The 12,861-nt window shown below is 48.4% G+C and overlaps 1 protein-coding gene and 1 long non-coding RNA gene across 2 annotated transcripts in view; one reads left to right on the forward strand and one right to left on the reverse strand.

Annotated features, from left to right (window-relative positions):
- LOC139262268 (uncharacterized) overlaps positions 1 to 9,302 on the reverse strand; it is a 113,591-nt gene extending 104,289 nt beyond the window's left edge. The window contains exon 1 of the long non-coding RNA XR_011592934.1: positions 9,046 to 9,302. This is a non-coding gene — a long non-coding RNA (uncharacterized lncRNA). The remainder of the gene's footprint in view (positions 1 to 9,045) is intronic.
- The window catches only part of LOC139262267 (deubiquitinase DESI2), a 321,240-nt gene that overhangs the window by 231,373 nt on the left and 77,006 nt on the right, over positions 1 to 12,861 (forward strand). The gene's annotated exons all lie outside the window — the stretch shown is intronic.

Genomic DNA, 12,861 nt, shown 5'->3' on the forward strand with positions numbered 1-12,861 from the left:
TCAGGCTTGTCTTTTTAACACACTTTGCCCTTTTGGAATTTTGCTGTAATGTGGCCCTTTTTGATTTTTGCCTTGGCTTTCTCTGCCCTCCACTTTTACTTTTCTTTCTATCTTTTGCTTCTGCCCCCATTCTACTTCCCCCTGTCTCTCTGCATAGGTTCCCATCCCCCAACCATATTAGTTTAGCTCCTCCCTAACAGCACTAGCAAACACTCCCCCTAAGACATTAGTTCCGGTCCTCCCCAGGTGCAGACCGTCTAGTTTGTACTGGTCCCACCTCCCCCAGAATAGAATGCACAAAGGGACCTGATTACAAATGTTTCATTATATTAAAGAGCGATAAATCAGAAGGCTGAGAATACAGTGAATGAAAGGAATTTGCATTGTAATGATGCTGAGTAGTCAACATATTTCAGTTGCTTGAAATCACTTGTTTGCATTTTGCACAGAATGGAAAAATCTTTCTTGTCTGAAAGTGAATAAAAGTAGGTTGGAAATGCAACGGTGAGTAAGCTGGAGATGAATTCACAAATAAAATACATTGATATGGAAAAACCCATATTCAAATTCAAGTCAACGAATACTCTGGACTATACTCCCACCTCCTTAGGCAATTAAGCAAGCTCTGGTAAACCATGATGCATCACTAGACATACTTAAACTAGACCATACCCCGCCCCCATAAATCTCAGTTTCCTTAGAGACGCAGACTAAACAGGACTAGGAACATAAGAACATAAGAATTAGGAGCAGGAGTAGGCCATTTGGCCCTCGAGCCTGCTCTGTCATTCAATAAGATTGTGGCTGATCTTCTATTTCAACTTCACTTTCCTGCACTGCCCCCATATCCCTTGATTCCCTTAATATTCATAAATCTATCGATCTCTGTCTTGAATATACTCAAAGACTGAGCCTCCACAGCCCTCTGGGGTAGAGAATTCCAAAGAGTCACCAACCACTGAGTGAAGAAGTTTCTCCTCATCCCAGTCCTAAATGGCCAACCCCTTATTCTGAGACTGTGACGCCTAGTTCTAAACTCCCCAGCCAGAGGAAACATCCTCCCTGCATCTAAAATAAAAACAGAAATTGCTGGAAATCTCAGTGGTTCAGGCAGCATCTGTAGAGAGAGGAACAGATTTAATGTTTCAGGTTGATGACCCTTCGTCACAACCCCTACATCCTCCCAGCATCTACCCTGTCAAGCCCTGTAAGAATTTTTGTCTATTTCAATGAGATCACCTTTCGTTCTTCTAAATTTTAGAGAATATAGGCCTAGTCTACTTAATCTCTCCTCCTAGGACAATCCTGCCATCCCAGGAATCTGGTGAAACTTCATAGCACTCCCTCTATGGCAAGTATATCCTTCCTTAGCTCAGGAGACCAAAACTGTACACAATACTCCAGGTGTGGTCTCACCAGGTCCTATATAATTGTAATAAGATGAACATACCATTTGTTTTCTTAATTGCTTGCTGTGCCTGCATGTTAACTTTCAGTGATTCATGTTCAAGGACACCCAGGTCTCTCTGAACACCAACTTTTCCTAATCTCTCGCCATTTAAAAATACTCTGCTTTTCTATTTTTCTGTCTATATCCCCTTGAAGCCTCATTGCATCCTGCTCACAACTTACATTCCCACCTAGCTTTGTAGCATCAGCAAACTTGGATATATTACATTTGGTCCCCTCATCCAAATCATTGATTATAGATTGTGAATAGCTGGAGCCCAAGCACCGATCCTTGTGGGACTCCACTAGTTCCAGTCTGCCAACCCAAAAATGACCTGTTTATTCCTACTCTCTGTTTTCTGTCCGTTAACCAATCCTCAATCCATGCTAGTATATTACACCCCAATCCACGAGCCCAAATTTTGTTCAATTACCTCTTGTGTGGCACCTTATCGAATGCCTTCTGAAAATCCAAATACACCACATCCACTGGTCTATTCTACTAGTTACAATCTCAAAAACCTCTAACAGATTTGACAAACATGATTTCCCTTTCATAAATCCATGTTGACTCTGCCCAATCCTATTATTATTTTCTAAGTGCCTTATTACCACCTTCATCCACCAGATTACAGACTTCTTAACTAACTTTACCTCTGCTACTGTCAAAAATGTATTTGTCACTCTCCTAACATCTACAACATCCTGCTTCCACAGGCTATTCTACATGTTTACCACTCTGAGTTTGTGTTAAGATTGCTCAACCTGGGATCCAATTTGTCCATTTCCTTCATGATTTTAAATTCCTCAGTCAGATTTCTTGTAGCTACCTCTTTTCCAATATCAACATCTCCAGAAACCGCACAGCTCATGTGCCCAATCCCATTTACCAACTTACGTGCTCTTTATTGTACTCCCTCCAAGGCTGGGGATGTTTCCCCCTGTGGAATGCTGCCCAGAACAGTACATAGTAGTCAAGGTCACTTCCTTGGACATGTGCTGTCTCCCTCAGCCCATGCATCCGAAGAACCTATTTGCTTTTTCCATCATCGCTAAACATTGTTCTCCCCTAAAACCCTTAGATTATTCTCCTCTGCTGTTTCTTGTAGATTGTTCCCATTTCTTTTGTACTCTTGCTGTTTCCTTCCTTAAATTCATGACTTTGCATTTCTCTACATTAAACAACCCAAGTTTTGGTCTAATCACCCAGCCTATCCAGATCATTTGGCAATTGGTCGACTATTTCCCGCCTGACAACTCCTGTCAGTTTGGTATCATTGACAAACCTGAAGAGCTTTGTTGTTGCCCCTTCCCCCAATTCATTAACATATATGGAAAGCAGCGATGGTCTCACAACCCATCCCTCTAGTACTCTTTATCTCTTTCCATGTGGATACTGCTCCCTTAATAACTACACTTTGCATCCCCTAACTGTCATGTATTCAACCAGCAATGTAACCCATGTATAATCTGACCTAAGTTGTACACTGTGAGAACAATAACCACTAGGTGGTGAACTTGTGGGAGACACTCCTAACCTGGACCTTCAGATATAAAAGGGGAAGCTCCACCCACTTCCATCACTTGAGTGCTATGGAATAAAAGACACGTCACAGACTGACCTTCTCTCAAGCATGGGCCTCGCGTGCATTTATACTGTATAGTAAGGACGTATCAATGATGACGAGAAACTGGGATTTAAACCACGTGAGCATGGCTACGAGCAGAACAGACGAGAGGTACTGTGTTAAGGAATGGTTGGGACAGAGATTCAACATTGTTAAAGCAGCACACAGTTCTCCAGGCAGACAAGGGCAGTCAGGCATACCCCAACATGTAGTCGAACCCAGAGGGGGAGTTCGACAGAGACAATGGCAAGCTGAACAGCGATTCACGCCATTACAAGGGACAATGTGGCCAGTAATGGTGCCATCAACACCTGTTAATGGTGCACTCAAGGACAATAACAGGGACAGTCATGGACGATCGACTGGCAAGGGACCTTTTGTTTCAAACAGCAGCTCATGTTGGGGGCGTGGAGGCACACATTCAGCCGGAGTTTGCAGAGATGAGCAAAATACCTGCAGAAATTGCAGAAATGAACGCTGGGGCAAATCGCTGGAAGCTGAAGTTCAGCGAGTTCATGTGGAGCACGTATACAGTTCATACACCAGGACGCCACCGATAATGATGGAAGTACTCCTCAATGGCATCCCAGTATCAATGGAGCTAGACACGGGGGCCAGCCAGTCCGTGATGGGTATCAAACAGTTTGAAAAGTTGTGGGCGTCCAAGGCCAGGGGGCCAAAATTATCGCCGATTGACGCACAGCTACGGACATACACAAAGCAGATCATTCCGGTGCTAGGCAGCGCCACGGTAGTCGTGACCCACAAAGATTCGGAGAACAGGTTGCCACTCTGGGTTGTCCCGGGGGATGGTCCCGCACTACTGGGGAGGAGTTGGCTTGCGGTCATGAACTGGAAATGGGGCGATGTCAATGCAATTTCCTCTGTGGAGCGAGTATCATGCTCACAGATCCTGGACAAATTTGAATCATTATTTCAACCCGGCATTGGCACTTTCATGGGGGCCAAGGTAGTGATTCACATAAACCCGGACGTCAGGCCAGTACACCACAAGGCCAGAGCGGTGCTGTACGTAATGCGGGAAAAGATAGAAGGCGAATTGGACCGCCTGCTGAGGGAAGGCATCATCTCGCCAGTCGAATTCAGTGACTGGGCGAGCCTAATTGTGCCGGTGCTCAAGGCGGATGGGTTGGTCAGGATATGTGGTGATTACAAGGCCACCATCAATCGGGTGTCACTCCAAGACCTGTACCTGCTACCGAGAGCGGAGGACCTCTTTGCGATGCTATCCGGTGGCAAACTTTTTTCAAAATTGGACCTGACCTCAGCTTACATGACCCAGGAGCTGGCGAGTGAGTCGAAGAAGCTGACCACCATCACGACACACAAGGGGTTGTTTGAGTACAACAGATGTCCGTTCGGGATTCGCTCGGCCGCCGCGATCTTCCAACGAAATATGCAAAGCCTCCTCAAGTCGATTCCAGGGACGGTGGTTTTTCAGGACGACATCCTCATCACGGGTTATGATACTGAAGAACACCTCCACAACCTGGAGGAGGTGCTACACAGACTGGACCGGGTAGGGCTGCGACTGAAAAAGGCGAAGTGCGTCTTCCTAGCTCCAGAGGTAGAATTCCTGGGGATGAGGGTAGCAGCAAACGGGATCAGCCCTACTGCATCCAAGACGGAAGCGATCCAGAGAGCACCCAGACCCCATAACACGACAGAGCTGCGTTCATTCCTGGGGCTCCTGAACTATTTTAGTAACTTTCTTCCCAAATTGAGCACGCTGCTAGAGCCGCTACATGTGCTCCTATGCAAAGGTCGCGAATGGGTCTGGGGGGACAGCCAGGAAAGGGCTTTTAATAGAGCACGCAATTTGTTAAGTTCCAACAATCTGTTAACGCTATATGACCCATGTAAGAAACTTGTGTTAACGTGCGATGCGTCGTCCTATGGTGTCAGGTGTGTGTTGCAGCATGTTAATGCCAAGGGTCAGTTACAGCCGGTAGCTTATGCCTCCAGAAGTCTGTCCCAGGCAGAAAGAGGATACGGGATGGTAGAAAAGGAGGCGCTCGCATGTGTATATGCGGTGAAGAAAATGCACCAGTACCTGTTTGGCAGGAAATTTGAGCTGGAGACAGATCACAAACCCCTAACGTCCCTTTTGGCTGACAACAAGGCCATAAATGCAAACGCATCGGCCCGCATACAGAGGTGGGCACTCACGTTAGCCGCCTGTGACAACACTATTCGGCACAGGCCGGGTACCGAAAACTGCGGCGATGCACTCAGCAGGCTCCCACTAGCCACCACTGAGGGGGCTACCAAGCATGCTGCTGAGATGGTCATGGCTGTTGAAGCTTTCGGAAGCGAAGGCTCACCCATGACAGCCCGTCAGATCAAAGTCTGGACAAATAAGGACCCGCTATTGTCTCTAGTCAAGAAATGTGTCCTGAATGGGGACTGGGCAGCCCCGTACAGGGCATGCCCTGAGGAATTTAAACCATTTCACAGGAACAGGGATGAACTCTTGATTCAGGCCGATTGCCTACTGTGGGGAAACCGTGTAGTCATGCCCCAGATGGGCAGAGAGGTGTTCATCAGAGAACTCCACAAGGAGCACCCGGGCATTGTCACAATGAAGACAATTGCCAGGTCACACATTTGGTAGCCAGGGATAGACGCAGATGTGTTCTCAGTTGCAACACGTGTGCCCAGCTGGGCAATGCGCCCAGGGAAGCCCCCCTTAACCCCTGGCCATGGCCCGCCAAGCCTTGGTCACGCATCCATGTGGACTACGCAGGTCCTTTAATGGGAAAAATGTTTTTGGGTGTAGTAGACGCCTACTCCAAATGGATCGGGTGTGACATTTTAAATTCAAGCACATCCTCTGCCACGGTAGAAAGTCTACGGGCAATGTTCGCCGCCCACGGTCTACCGGACATCTTGGTCAGCGACAATGGCCCATGCTTCACAAGCACTAAATTCCAGGACTTCATGGCAGGCAATGGAATTAACCATGTCAGAACAGCACCGTTCAAGCCGGCCTCAAATGGCCAGGCAGACGAGCAGTGCAGATAATCAAACAGGGGATGCTCAGAATCCAAGGGGGTTCCCTACAATGCTGTTTATCACGCCTCCTGTTGGCCTACAGATCCCGACCACACTCGCTCACAGGGGTTCCACCCGCAGGGCTGCTAATGAAAAGGACGCTCAAAACCCGGTTAGCCCTTATACACCCCACCATGAAAGAAATTGTTGAGAGCAGGCGCCAGTCACAATATGACTACCATGACAGGAATGCGAGGGCGCAATGTATTGATGTAAATTATCCTGTTTTTGTCCTCAACTACGCTGCAGGGCCCAAATGGCTCGCAGGCACTGTGGTTGCCAAAGAGGGAAATAGGATTCTGGTAGTTAAACTTACCAATGGACAAATCTGCCGCAAACAAGAACACGATATAGAGTTCACTCCTCCACAGGTGACCGAACACAGGAACCAAAGGGAGGAGAGCCCAGTCACTGTGGGCAGTCCGGACTGGCCCGAGGCAAACAACAGACACTCAAACCAGCGCCCAACAACTGGAGCCCCAACACAGGCGCTCTACAAGAGAGCGTAAACCACCAGAGAGACTCAACCTGTGATCCCAATAAGACTTTGGGGGGGGAGGTGATGTCATGTATTCAACCAGCATTGTAACCCATGTATAATCTGACCTAAGTTGTACACTGTGAGAAAAATGACCACTATGTGGTGAACTTGTGGGAGACACTCCTAACCTGGACCTTCAGATATAAAAGGGGAAGCTCCACCCACTTCCATCACTTGAGTGCTATGGAATAAAGGACAGGTCACAGACTGACCTTCTCTCAAGCATGGGCCTCGTGTGCATTTATACTGTGTAGTAAGGATGTATCACTGACCTGATTCATTAGCTCGCTACCTCAAAGGTTTCACTTTAATCCCTATGGGTATATTCCGCTCAACAGAAACCATTCCGTAACTCAGCGAGTGGAGACTACGAAAATGAAGGGCTCCCAAGCCCACTGGCTCTCCCTTTGTTTTGCACACCATGCAAAATCATGGCCCTTATGGAGTGCACACGCATCCCTAGGAGTCACGCAAGTTCCGGGTTTAGGAATGCAAAGCGCATGGGTCTAAACCCGGAACTTGCGATCTGTCAAGAATCTTCCAGACAGATCACACACATCCAGAAGTAAAGGGCCTCCGCGGGCGGAGAGTTGGGCTATTTGACTTTTAAAGGACAGAAAAATACATTTGTTCAATAATTTAAACATTTGAAATCCTATTAAATAAGGTAAGTTTATTTTTAGACCTTTTAAAATATGTAAATTTATTTTTCAAAAAATAAAATTTTTGTTTTAATTAATTAATTAAATTCCACTTTGTTAATTTTAAATATGTGACGTTTAAAAAAAATGTATTTTAAGTGCTTGTGTGTTTTGGGGATCCCCATTCATATTTATGGTGAGTTCCGTATGAATGGAGATCCCCCTACATTGATTGGTTGGGCCGGCCTACATGATCCCAGGGACGCGTATGAAGTGCCTACGTCCCTGGAATACGTGGGCCTGGCAGGCCTTCACGCAGAGGCCCAGGACTGTGAGCCTCCGAACCTCCAGGACCACCAGGTAACTTCGTAGAAATTTTTCAGGTCGGAGGCATCCGTCCACGGGAAGCCTCCGACTGCAATTTCTGGGCCCATGTATTTAGTTTCCTGCCCAGCATTAAAGTCCACCCAATTAAAGCAGGTGTGAAAGGTCAGCAAGGTTATCCATTGTCAGGAGGTGAGCTGATAAAGGTTCTCTGTCAATTGCCTAGTTAATATTAATTTTAGGTGTGGGAGTAAGATCAGGAGGACAAAAAAGGAATAAATAGAGACATTTATTTTCTTTCTCTCTCTGATTCTTCTCTCCTGCGTCTCCACCATCAAATAGGCTGGAGATCTTTGCCTGTCACACTCTGGAATTGGCTTTCAGGTTATATTTACACTGTATGCAGCAACAGGGAACAAATACTCCTGAGCTTGTTGTGGGTGTGGAGATGTTTATACTGTGTTCAGGGATTTAGAGTTTGAGGTAGTAATCCCCAGATACCTGGGGTTTCACTTTGAGCTCCTAACGTGATGTTGAGTCCGACTGCTGGTCTAACTCCATGTTTGCACATCAACTTTAACAAGCAGCCTAAACAATAGCAAACTCTCTTTGCAAAGCTTCCATAGCAGGTCTCAGCTACTCCACACTCACACCCAGCTTTTGTGGGTAAGGAAAATGCTATAGAACCTTTTTCCTGGATGAGTGGCCCATGTCAGTGAAGCCCAATGCAGGCCTGTAGCACTGCCTCACTTTAAAGCTCCAAAAAACTCTGTCATAAAATCAGGTGTGTGAAATTGTTCATTCAAGTTTTCGACTAACCCACTAAAATGCTCTACACTCATGGGGATTCTACCAAGAGATCAAAATACTGTGCCCTCTGCACTGGGAATTTGATAAACTTGTCTCCCCTGGTTAATGTTATTATAACACCAGTGGGGCCTGGCTGCCTAGGCTCTCACATGTAGAATGACCATTTCAGTGAGGCACACACATAAAAAAAGCAAAGGTTGATGTGGAGGGAATCATAGTCAATCCTGATCTTGTCCTCACTTCATATGTGCACTTTTCAGCAGGACTCACCAGATGCTGATCACGAATGGGAACTCTGGCCCATTTGTTTCCCTCCCTTGCTTAAGAGCACGGGTGATATTTGCAGCACCATTACTGCTGTCCCCGCTTCGATCAGCAAATTTAGTATAAATCAAGCAGCAAACCTGGAATCATGAATCGCAGGATAAAGCCCTGTGAGGACAGCAAGGTTCGGGCTCAGAATCATGTCAGCTGATGCACATTCTTCTGAACTCATGCCTAATCTTTCCTTGCGGAGCTGCTGATCACCTTGGCCCATCAGGAAAGTTTCTAAAAAAAAAAGTTTTAAAAACCGTACCTATTTGGGATGCTGTTCCCGCTGTCTTCACCTGGTGGGAAATCCACAGCAGCTTCCCCACTCTGATCCCCAGTTACAATTCCAGTCCGGACCCGGTGACGCCATCGAGCCTTGATCTGCATATTTAAAGAAAGACTCCAATGGCTTCAAGCCCTGCCGACCGCTCAGACGAGCAAGTTAACATTCAAGTCAGCGGGATCGAAGCGGGATATCGGCAGGTAGATCACCCGGCCAATTTCAACTGCCCGTCCGGTTTCCCCTCCTCCACAGCTCTCAGGTGATTAGAATTAAAAGCGCCCCTATAGTTGTGTTCGGTACAGTTGAACATCCTTGTGCCCAGAAGACTCATGGTGATAGGAATAGATAGTGTGGTAGCTGGGGCTGCTTTCAAAATTTAAATTAAGTCCTTAGAACATGCTGCCATATCTGGGATTAGTGCTCACTCATAAGTCAATCAGACTGCAATTCAAAAAATAAACTATGCACAAAGACCAAATTAATGAAACTTTAAAGCTGAATTAATTGGGTGTGAGATAAATGCGGGATTGTGAGACTATCAGACCGCTAAGATGATTTCATCTTAAAGCTTTAGAGGGAGAAATTGGCCTGCTTTGCGCCTCCCATTAGCACCTGCAAGGGGCGGTAATGGGGCACTAAGTGGTTACCACCCAGATGTGGCAAATTCACCAATGCCCGCGAACTTCTCTGGTGGTTTTGCGCTGGCACTAACACTTACTGCCTCACTCTGTTGCGCCTCGCAGGTCGTTACGCCATCCGTTGCGCAGAGCCCCGCCCCGGATGTGATATTCGTTCCCGCTCCCTGCAGCATCACCGGCTGTCAACACGGCAGCTGCAGGAAGTGCTGTCACCTCGGCTGGCCGCTTGGGGGGCACTATTTAAAGGCAATAGTGGTCAGGTAGGGCAAAATGTATTAATCTCCCCAGTCTGGTGTCTTTTGCTTTATTTGGACCCCACGATTCATCAGCGTTGCACTCTCTTAGAGTGCTTGGGGCTGTTATGCACCTAGCGCAGGTCCCGTGGCCACACAGAGATAGGATGAAGATTGAATCAAACCAACATTGGCCCTTCCCTTTAAGTGAGGGAAGGAGCCTCCAAAGACGGCAGTGCTGCCCGGAACATTGCTCAGCACTCTGCCGACACTGCCCCACTCAGATACTTTAGCGCTCTAAGGGAAGTGATAGCGCTTGATTTAGCATTCCACTTCCCTCTTGGAGTGCTAAAGAGGAAATTCCCGGGATCAAAAAATCTTTTCCACCTGGGGCTACTTTTGCACTCCCTGAAAAGTTAGCGCCCAAACGGGGCATTACGCAATTTCTAGCCCTTGTTTTAAATATTTTTTAACATCTTTTCAACTTCATAGGTTGAATTGAAAACTTTGGTGCTTTCTTTTCGAGGACCGAGCTGAGCTGTACTTAACTGAGACTGCAATACTACTACTACTAGGCAGTCCACTCTTCTCACCAAAAAAATCTGGGCTCTCAGGTGTTACAATGAGTTACATCTTAAAGGGTGGAAGATGCCTGTGCATGGATTTATTTAATGTGTGGTGACCGTTGCACATCAGCAATGGGCTTGACAGAGCTAGGCCTTGGTCCAGCGGCGAGCATTGACCAAGACGACTGGAGACCAAGCTCTGTTGTGCCTCCCCTGGGCCCCCGACCCTGCTGCTGTTAAATGCTGCGCCGCTCCTCGGTAAGCCCGAACACCGCCCCTCACTGGGCTCCACCTCCGCCCCTCGCTGGGCTCAACCTCCGCCCCTCGCTGGGCCCGACTCTCAGCCCCCCGCTGGGCCCGACTCTCTGCCGCCCCCCCCCAGCTGGGCCCGACTCTCAGCCCCCCACTGGGCCCGACTCTCTGCCCCCCCTCGCTGGGCCCGACTCTCAGCCCCCCACTGGGCCCGACTCTCTGCCCCCCCCCCCCGCTGGGGTCGACTCTCAGCCCCCCACTGGGCCCGACTCTCTGCCCTCCCTTGCTGGGCCCGACTCTCAGCCCCCCACTGGGCCCGACTCTCTGCCCCCCCCTCGCTGGGCCCGACTCTCAGCCCCCCGCTGGGCCCGACTCTCTGCCCCCCCCCCCCCACCCACTGGGCCCGACTCTCTGCCCCCCCCCCCCCCCCCCCGCTGGGCCCGACTCTCAGCCCCCCACTGGGCCCGACTCTCTGCCCCCCCTCGCTGGGCCCGACTCTCAGCCCCCCACTGGGCCCGACTCTCTGCCCCCCCCCCCGCTGGGGTCGACTCTCAGCCCCCCCACTGGGCCCGACTCTCTGCCCCCCCTTGCTGGGCCCGACTCTCAGCCCCCCACTGGGCCCGACTCTCTGCCCCCCCCTCGCTGGGCCCGACTCTCAGCCCCCCACTGGGCCTGACTCTCAGCCCCCCACTGAGTCCGACTCTCTGCCCCCCCTCGCTGGGCCCGACTCTCAGCCCCCCCTGGGCCCGACTCTCTGCCCCCCGCTGGGCTCGGAAGCCGCTCCAATGGGCTGCCTGAACTCCAGTGACGTCAGTCCAGTCGCCCTTCTAGAAGTGGTCGCACTCCGGGGTCAGCTCGCACCGCTCGCTGCAGTGGCTAGCTCTCCTACTTATACCCCTGCCTACCGATGCTGTTTTCTCGTAGGTCAGGGGGCATTACATTGGGTCCTGGGGCTGCTCTCTTACTTATAATCTCATCTGCTGATGTTGTTCTCTCGCAGGTCGGGGGTGGTGGGGGGCGCCTATATCAAGGCGGCAATATCCACCTACTTGCCAGCTCTCATAGATATTTTTGGAGACAAGCCCAATTTTCACACTGTTGTCCTAAATACTGAGTATCCCCCCAATTTTTTGAAATATTTTCTCGTTTTCTGAAAACAGCCTCACATCCCACAAGAAGTATCTCTCCATCTCATTCACCCTGCAGAAGCTCATTGCTGACAGCATCATTCTCCTCCCTCCTCTTTTCTCTGTCACACCTGATTTCTCTCCTAACCAGCTTCCCCTGTTGTGATGTTGCCCGATTTTGCTCTCCTCTTAACACTTATCTTTTCTCATCTCCTCTGCTCTCTGAAAGCGGACTGACAGTGGCCAGTCTCCCTTTTCCTCTACCCAAACACTGCCTGAATTCCTTTCCCCCACCCCTTTTCCCAAGTAATCCTGGTCTTCCCCTTATTTCCATTCTATCTTATTTCCATTCTCCAGATTTCTCCCTCTGCATCACACTTCATTTACCTTCCCCACACCAAACACTGCCTTTACCTCCATCATGGCCCCACTTATCCTTCGCCTGGCCTCCCTGCTATACCCCAGCCTAGCATCCCCTTCTTTTCCCCGGAAAAATACATTGGGTCAGCACACACTGGAAACGATATCATTAACATTCAGTGGTTTTGCACAGAGAGAGTTTTTTTACATTTATATTATCAAAAGGAAAATATAGTGGAATCCTTTTTATCTCAATACTCGCTTAACTAGCATCAAACACGAATAACAGTCTTTCACTGCAAAGGTAAAGATAGCAACCGTTTATGAATAAAATGAGTTGGTCATTTTTCTATGACAGCTTTGTGGAACTGCTGATTTCATTACTGCTTTACAGAAACCTGCGCTCTGAGCAAATTGCTAAAAGATAAAAAATTATAAATTGGCACTATTGTGGTGGATTTCAATGAATATATACAACAAAATAAAATTATTTCAGTGAAACTCAATAAAGCATGACTGTAATAGCATGTTATATAGTTTGCTCACATACTGAAATGGTGCAGGGAATATTAACTCTCTCTGCCTAGTGGAAATCAGGCAGGCACCACCCGCTCCTATTAAG

This window comes from Pristiophorus japonicus, chromosome 4, assembly GCF_044704955.1.
Source record: "Pristiophorus japonicus isolate sPriJap1 chromosome 4, sPriJap1.hap1, whole genome shotgun sequence".
In the NCBI taxonomy this organism is placed as follows: Eukaryota; Metazoa; Chordata; class Chondrichthyes; family Pristiophoridae; genus Pristiophorus; species Pristiophorus japonicus.